Raw genomic sequence first — 9,621 nt, forward strand, 5'->3', positions numbered from 1 at the left:
ATCTTGATTACAGAAACTTTTCAATAAAAATAATTATCCCCTTGTACAATTCCATGGTATTATGAAAATAATGTGCCAAGGTTTGCCTTTAGGATGTTTACATTTGCTTGATGGTTTGTATGGTGCAGGACAGAAACTTTGGCTGTAGTGCGCGATTTTACATTTTTAGCTGGAACGTCAAATGGTTCTGATTCTTTTTGCACTGTATTCCTATACAAATTGTTTATTTTTCTTAATTTTGGTAGAAGTTTTCAAGTATCAGAAGTATGGTGAATGTTCAGATTATTACAGACTGTTCTGTTTTAGACAGATTCTGTTTTTGATGCATAGTTTGCTTGTTTTGATGAAACTATCAATTTATATTAGTGGATTAAGCCATGAAAAAGTTATACTACAGTACACATAATGCAAAAACAAAATATGAATTGGTTTGCAACAGTACTTAGAGTACTTATTTGCTTTATTATACTAACAGATCTTACCGAGTTTTCTGTTGAAGTTTTGTGTGGATGAAGTGTTCTATGATCGAGAAGGTCGCGATGTGAGAAGAAGGAAGAGAGGCAAGAGCTCAAGCTTGGGGATTCCCGAGGCACCCCAAGTAAATATTCAAGGAGACTCAAGCATCTAAGCTTGGGGATGCCCCAGAAGGCATCCCCTCTTTCTTCAACAAGTATCGGTATGTTTTCGGATTCGTTTTGTTCATGCGATATGTGCAATCTTGGAGCATCTTTTGCATTTAGTTTTCACTTTTCTTTTATGCATCATGCTGGTATGAGACAATCCTTGGTTGATTTATAGAATGCTCATTGCACTTCACTTATATCTTTTGAGTATGGCTTTATAGAATGCTTCATGTGCTTCGCTTATATCATTTGAAGTTTGGATTGCCTGTTTCCCTTTACATAGAAAACCGCCATTTGTAGAATGCTCTTTTGCTTCACTTATATTTGTTAGAGCGTGGGCATACCTTTTGTAGAAAGAATTAAACTCTCTTGCTTCACTTATATCTACATAGAGAGATGACAGGAACTGGTCATTCACATGGTTAGTCATTAAATCCTACATAAAACTTGTAGATCACTGAATATGATATGTTTGATTCCTTGCAATATGATATAAAGATGGTGATATTAGAGTCATGCTAGTGGGTAGTTGTGGATTGTAGAAATACTTGTGTTGAGGTTTGTGATTCCCGTAGCATGCACGTATGGTGAACCGTTATGCAACGAAGTCGGAGCATTATTTATTTATTGATTGTCTTCCTTATGAGTGGCGGTCGGGGACGAGCGATGGTCTTTTCCTACCAATCTATCCCCCTAGGAGCATGCGTGTAGTACTTTGTTTCGATGACTAATAGATTTTTGCAATAAGTATGTGAGTTCTTTATGACTAATGTTGAGTCCATGGATTATATGCACTCCCACCCTTCCACCATTGCTAGCCTCTCTAGTATCGCACAACTTTCACCGGTACCTTAAACCCACCATATATCTTCCTCAAAACAGCCACCATACCTACCTATCATGGCATTTCCATAGCCATTCCGAGATATATTGCCATGCAACTTCCATCATCATCATATACATGACTTGAGCATTCATTGTCATATTGCTTTGCATGATCGTAAGATAGCTAGCACGATGTTTTCATGGCTTGTCCGTTTTTTGATGTCATTGCTACGCTAGATCATTGCACATCCAAGTACACCGCCAGAGGCATCCATATAGAGTCATATTTTGTTCTAGACATTGAGTTGTAATATTGAGTTGTAAGTAAATAAAAGTGTGATGATCATCATTATTAGAGCATTGCCCCAGTGATGAAAGGATGATGGAGACTATGATTCCCCCATAAGTCGGGATGAGACTCCGTACTTTACCAAAAAATTAAAGAGGCCAAAGAAGCCCAAATAAAAAAAGAGGCCAAAGAAGCCCACCAAAAAAATAAAAAAATAAAAAATGAGAGAAAAAGAGAGAAGGGGCAGTGCTACTATCCTTTTCCCACACTTGTGCTTCAAAGTAGCACCATGTTCTTCATATAGAGAGTCTCTTGAGTTATCACTTTCATATACTAGTGGGAATTTTCATTATAGAACTTGGCTTGTATATTCCTATGATGGGCTTCCTCAAATGCCTGAGGTCTTCATGAGCAAGCAAGTTGGATGCACACCCACTTAGTTTCAGTTGGAGCTTTCATACACTTATAGCTCTAGTGCATCCGTTGCATGGCAATCCCTACTCACTCACATTGATATCTATTGATGGGCATCTCCGTTGTCCGTTGATAGGCCTAGTTGATGTGAGACTATCTTCTCCTTTTTGTCTTCTCCACAACCACCATTCTATTCCACCTATAGTGCTATGTCCATGGCTCACGCTCACGTATTGCGTGAAAGTTGAAAAAGTTTGAGAACGTCAAAAGTATGAAACAATTGCTTGGCTTGTCATCGGGGTTGTGCATGATGTGAATATTTTGTGTGGTGAAGATGGAGCATAGCCAGGCTATATGATTTTGTAGGGATAACTTTCTTTGGCCTTGTTATTTTGAAAAGACATGATCGCTTTATTAGTGGGCTTGAAGTATTATCGTTTTTATGTCAAATGATAGACTATTGCTTTGAATCACTCCTGTCTTAATATTCATGCCATGATTAGATTACATGATCAAGATTATGCTAGGTAGCATTCCACATCAAAAATTATCTTTTTTTTATCATTTACCTACTCGAGGACGAGCAGGAATTAAGCTTGGGGATGCTGATACGTCTCCGTCGTATCTATAATTTTTGATTGTTCCATGCCAATATTATTGAACTTTCATATAATATTGGCAACTTATTATACTATTTTTGGGACTAACATACTGATCCAGTGCCCAGTGCCAGTTCCTGTTTGTTGTTTCGCAGAATATCCATATCAAATGGAGTCCAAACGGGATAAAAACTAACGGAGATTTTTTTGGAATATATATGATTTTTGGGAAGAAAAATCTACGTGGGACGGTGCCCAAGGTGGCCACGAGGCAGGGGGGCGCGCCCCTGACCCTCGTGGGCAACCCGTAAGGTAGTTGATGCCCTTCTTTCACCGCAAGAAAGCTAATATCCGGATAGAGATCGTGTTAAAATTTCAGCCCAATTGGAGTTACGGATCTCCGGGAATATAAGAAACAGTGAAAGGGAAGAATCTGGGAACGCAGAAACAGAGAGAGACAGAGAGACAGATCCAATCTCGGAGGGGTTCTCGCCCCTCCCGTGCCATGGAGGCCATGGACCAGAGGGGAAACCCTTCTCGAATCTAGGGAGGAGGTCAAGGAAGAAGAAGAAGGAGGGGGGCTCTCTCCCCCTCGCTTTTGGTGGCACCGGAGTGCCACCGGGGGCCACCATCATCACCGCGATCTACACCAACACCTCCGCAATATTCACCAACATCTCCATCACCTTCCCCCCTCTATCTACAGCGGTCCACTCTCCCGCAACCCGCTGTACCCTCTACTTGAACATGGTGCTTTATGCTTCATATTATTATCCAATGATGTGTTGCCATCCTATGATGTCTGAGTAGATTTTCGTTGTCCTATCGGTGGTTGATGAATTGCTATGATTTATTTAATTTGCTTGTGGTTATGTTGCTGTCCTCTGGTGCCCATCATATGATTGCGCGCGTGCATCACACCCTAGGGTTAGTTGTATGTTGATAGGACTATGTATTGGAGGGCAAGAGTGACAGAAGCTTCAACCTAGCATAGAAATTGATGCATACGGGATTGAAGGGGGACCAATATACCTTAATGCTATGGTTGGGTTTTACCTTAATGAACATTAGTAGTTGCGGATGCTTGCTAATAGTTCCAATCATAAGTGCATAGAATTCCAAGTCAGGGATGACATGCTAGCAGTGGCCTCTCCCACATAATACTTGATATCGGTCTAGTAAAGTAGTCAATTGCTTTAGGGGCAATTTCGCAACTCCTACCACCACTTTTCCACACTCGCTATATTTACTTTATTGTTTCTTTATCTAAACAGCCCCTACTTTTTATTTATGTAATCTTTATTATCTTGCAAACCTATCCAACAACATCTACAAAGTACTTCTAGTTTCATACTTGTTCTAGGTAAAGCGAATGTCAAGCGTGCGTAGAGTTGTATCTATGGTCAATAGAACTTGAGGGAATATTTGTTCTAACTTTAGCTCCTCATTGGGTTCGACACTCTTACTTATCGAAAACTGTTGTGATCCCCCTATACTTGTGGGTTATCACCGAGCAGCCCATTCGGCTTCTAACTCAGCCGATGCCTTCTCGGTAGCCGCATTACTACAACGGGCCTGCTCTTTGGCCCGGGCTAGCTCCGCCCGAAGAATTTCAATGGTGGCAGCACCATCTGCAGCCAGGTACAGCTTTTAGCGTCATGCTTACATCACAAAAATGTGTGTACATAGACTGCTCCGAATACATACCTTGCGACTCATCAAGACGCATATTGATCAACGTAATGTCATCTCCGGCCACATCAAGCTTCTGTTGCAGTTTGGCAATATCCGCAATCCGGGAAGTAGCCAGGGGGAATCAGCGTGTGTTCAAAGTTAATCAGTTTATTCATCCAAAATTTCTTCTTGATCCTCCGTTCGCCTCCCAGGGGAAGCCAACCGAAGTCTCAGGGGCTACTGTCTATACACAGGTGTATTCTCTGAATAAAACACAATTGCACATGTTACATTACAAACCTCGAAGCCTCTTAGCAGGCTCGCAAAGGCCTCATTCAATCCACTCTTTGCGGATAGGACCTTTTCAACCACCGTACTCATCAAGGTACGATGTTGCTCTGAAACAGACGCCTGCCGCAGCATGTTCGTCAAGATATCCGGCGCCTCCGGATCTCCAGAGGCAGCCGCAGGAGTACGGCCACCCTTTGAAGGGACCCGTTTATTTGTATCCGGGTGCATTTTGGACTATTCGGGGTCTTCATTGTTGTTCCCCGGACCCTGGGCCGCCAAAGTATCACCTTTGTATAGCATCTTCATCATCCCTTGCACCACTTATTGGTCGGGGGAGACCCTCCGCGACGAAACCTCAAGATCGTCTGCCCTAGTGGACAGAGAGGCCAGTGGGGGCGTCTCGCTTTCCATCATCTCCGGGAGAAGGTCCCCCAAGGGAGAGGACTGTTGAAGGGGACTGCGCGTTGGGCTGCAAAAAATGTATATTTCAGGCATCATATGAAAAGAACGGGATATGTGTAGAACAGCCTCATTCACTTACGATTGGGCTGGAGGCTCCTAGTCGTCATGAGACTGCATTTCGACGACCTCCAGGCCCGGGCCGCCTCCCAGAGGCATCTTGCCTCACTTAGGAGCCTGCTTCTCCCGATCTTCAGAGGCGGCCCTTTTCTTCTTGGGAGGGAAAGAGATATTGCCCCCCCCCCCCTTTGCTTTTGTCTTCAGATGAGGGGATTTTTATTCCTCCGGACATAAAGTTCAAGGACCCATGGGAATAGAGGCCGTCCTTGGCCCTCTTGTCCTCCGCCTCGTTCTCCTTCTCCGGCATCTGGTATGGTGCTGGGGCCTGCATCCTTGTTAGGACAGGATTCGATGGACCCTCGGGCAGAGGGGCCAAACACATAACCAGTTTCACCTTCTTTGTCCAGCCCTGGAAAAATATAGTCTGCTCAGTATCATATTATTGTATGCATGATCGCAAAGTATTCGAGAGCCAAGTGCTTATCGGGGTATCTGGACGATTATAGTTGAGGCCAGCGTCCTCAGCGGTATCCGGCCAATGTTTCTGCTTCCCAAAAATAACTTCCACATCCCTTCGTGTGTGGCGCCGAAGAAGTGTTGGAGGGACTGTGGTCCTTCTAGATTAAACTCCCACATGCGGCGAGGCCAGCGCTGGCAGGGCAGGGTTCGGCAGACTAACATCACTTGAATCACACTAACGAGATCGATATCTCTCTCGAGGAGGGCTCGGATGCGGCTTTGTAAGGTCCGCACTTCATCAACCGATCCCCAGTCCAGCCCCTTGTTGACCCATGACGCAAGCTATGACGGTGGGCCTGGACAGAAAGTGGGTGCAACAACCCACTTAGTACTACGGGGCTCTGTAATGTAAAAGCATTCCCACTACCAGTAATTGGAAGTCTCGGTAAAGGAACCTTTTGGCCAGGGAGTGTTGGCGAGTTGGCTGATTGTAGCACCGCCGCACTACACATGTTCCTGTCGGCTATCTTTGGTTTCACGCTAAAGGTCTTGATCCATAAGCCGAAGTGAGGGGGGATTCGAAGGAATGCCTCGCATGTAATGATAAATGCCGAGACATGGAGAATCGAGTCCGGGAAAAGGTCGTGAAAATCCAGTCCGTAATAAAACATTAGCCCCCGGACGAAGGGGTGAAGCGCAGACCCTAACCCCCAGAGGAAGTGGGGGATGAACACGACCCTCTCGCCGGATCTGGGGGTTGGAATAGCTTGTCCTTGAGTAGGAAGCCGGTGGTGGATCTCTGCAGTCAGATATCTGGCTGCCCGAAGCTTTGCAATATCCTCCTCTGTAACAGAGGAAGCCACCCAGCGGCCTTGGGAGTTGGATCCGGACATGATGGAAAGGCTGAAAGCAATGGAGTCAAACCTTGGGGGTTGGAACTCGGGGTTGGGAAGGCTGAGGAGAAGTTTGGCATAAAAGATACGGCCCTTGGTTCCTTTATAAAGGCCTCCGGTATTGAACGCCTCCTTCTAAAGCATAAGAACCGCCCTATTCCTAAGGAATCTTTCTCGCAGGACGGTTGGGTTACCCACGCCCGTATTGATGAAAATCCCGCAATAAGGGGGCATGATCCCTACTTCGACAAGACGTGCCAGTAAAAACCACGCCCCAAGAACGTGGAACGGCGGGACAGGAAACGGTTCGGAATAAAGGCCGGGAGGGTGTGACGTCACGTTATTAAAGTTGTCAGCAGATTGGATTCATGAAAGTGCTATGCCATGTACGGCTATGTGTTGTAGATCCGGACACGTTTGTTTCGTCCGAAGACTATTTTTTGGAGTTCAGAAGGAGGAACCCGCCTTGCAATGCCGAATACAGCACTACGCGCCGGATACCTTGTCATTGAAGCCAGGTTCAGGGGCTACTGAGGGAGTCCTGGATTAAGGGGTCCTCAGGCGTATGGCCTGTTATCTATGGGCCGGACTGATGGACTGTGAAGACGTGAAGACCGAAGACTACACCCATGTCCGGATGGGACTCTCCTTGGCGTGGAAGGAAAGCTTGGCGAACAACTATGAAGATTCCATATTATGTAACCGACTCTATGTAACCCTAGCCCCCCCCCCGGTGTCTATATAAACCGGAGGACTTAATCCGGATAGGGGATACTCAATACCTTAGTCATACAGGCTAAACTTTAGGGTTTAGCCATTATGATCTCGCGGTAGATCAACTCTTGTAATACTCATATTCATCTATATCAATCAAGCAGGACGTAGGGTATTACCTCCATCAAGAGGGCCCGAACCTGGGTAAAACTTCGTGTCCCTTGTCTCCTGTTACCATCAACCTTAGACGCACAGTTCGGGACCCCCTACCCGAGATCTGCCGGTTTTGACACCAACAACTGGCTCTGCAATCTTAATGTTGGAGAAAAATTGCCGTTTTATGCCTTTGAAACAGAAGCTGGGGTGGTTCAAGCGCGATTGTAATGACATGGGACAGCTGATGGCGGCTCTAGTCAAGTATGACGACTCTAATAGTACCAAGGATCCTGAGTCTGACAAGGAGAAGACAGGGAAGGGGAAGAAGAACGGCAAGGGTCATCAGCATAACCTGACGAATCAAGGAGGCAATAATAAGCGTAAGGCTGACAGTAGCTCAGAGTTTGTGGCTAAGACTAATGCACAGGAGAACAATCAGCGACGTAAGGGGAGGCCACCTCCTCGGTCCGGCGGGTCAGGTCCCACTCTTGAGCAGCTGTTAAATGAGCCCTGTCCACAGCACGGTACTCAGCAGAAACCGACGAGTCACCTATGGAAAGAGTGTATGATCATGAAGGCTTTCAAGAACTCTAACATGTTCAATAGCAATCATGGGTCGGGCGGCGGCTCAGGTGGCGGCGGTTTTCATGGTCCGGGCGGCGGTTCAAATTCTAATTTTGAAGGCTCTCAAGGAAATCAAGGTGGCTATAATCAGCAATTTGGCCAGGGAGGTCAGTAGCAGCAGCAATCTAGATACCAGAGCAATCCAAAGCAGTTGAATAGTTGAAAGTATCATGTGTTCACCACCAGTTTGTGTAGACGGGACCGGAAGCTTCATAAGAGGGATGTGAATGCTGTTGAGCCGGCAGTCCCTCGTTATTTGAGATGGTCTGAGCAGCCTATTCTATGGAGTAGGGAAGATCACCCCCCCCCCCTGGGTTGACAATCCGGGTCACCTGGCCTTGGTGGTGGCACCTCAAGTTGGTGGATATAAATTCACTAAAGTACACATGGACGGAGGTAGTAGCATCAACATCCTCTATTATGAGACTTTCCGTCGCATGGGGTTGACTGACAAAAATCTTAAAATGCCAAACACTGTTTTCCATAGAGTGGTGCCTGGTAAGTCGGCGTACCCAGTGGGCAAGATTGAACTGGAAGTAGCCTTTGGATATGAGCATGATTCTAGGGCTGAGAAGTTAACTTTTGAGGTGGTCAAAAATCAAGAGCCTGTATCACGCCCTGTTTGGACGACCGGCTTATGCCAAGTTCATGGCACAAAAGTGTTATGTTTATTTGAAGCTTAAGATGCCGGTTCATAAGGGCACCATCAAAGTGCATGGGAGTCAGAAGTTCGCCTTGGAATGTGAGGAAGGCGATTCTGCTTACGCTGAATCTGTTTGTGCAACAGAGGAGTTAAAGTTTTACAAAGGCAATGTTGACCCGGCGGACATGAAGTCTCTGAAAAAGCCAACTACGGAACATGAGCCGGTCCTGAAGTTTAAGTCGGCTGATGACACCAAGCTTGTTGATTTTGTTCCAGGTGACTCATCTAAGCAGTTTAGTAACAGTGCTAATCTAGATCCCAAATAGAAAGCGCGCTCATCAAGTTCATCCATGGGAACCAGGACATCTTTGCATGGAAACCTTCTGACATTCCGGGTGTACTGAGAGAACTCGCTGAGAACACTCTCAATATTGATTCAAAATTTAAGTCGCTCAAGAAGTTTATTCGGCGGTTCAATGAGGAGAGGCGCAAGGCCATTGGTGAAGAAGTGGCCCGACTCTTGGCGGTCGGGTTCATTATTGAAGTTTTTCATCCAGAGTGGTTGGCTAACCCGGTGCTCGTGCTTAAAAAGAATGGCACCTAGCGTATGTGTGTGGATTACATGGACTTAAACATGGATTGTTCGGCTGATCCTTTTGCTCTCCCTCGTATTGATCAAATCATTGATGCTACGGCGGGTTGTGAGCGATTGAGCTTTTTGGATTCTTATTCTGGTTATCATTAGATCAATATGGCAGTTAAGGACCAGGAGAAGACAGCTTTTATTACTCCGTTTGGAGCCTTCTGCTATGTGTCTATGCCTTTTGGGCTTAAGAGTGCCCAGGCGACTTATCAGCGATGTGCGCAGAACTGTCTTCACAATCAGATAGGCGCAATG

Source organism: Triticum urartu, chromosome 6A, assembly GCF_056163025.1.
Source record: "Triticum urartu cultivar PI428250 chromosome 6A, HENAU_Tu73, whole genome shotgun sequence".
Lineage (NCBI taxonomy): Eukaryota > Viridiplantae > Streptophyta > Magnoliopsida > Poales > Poaceae > Triticum > Triticum urartu.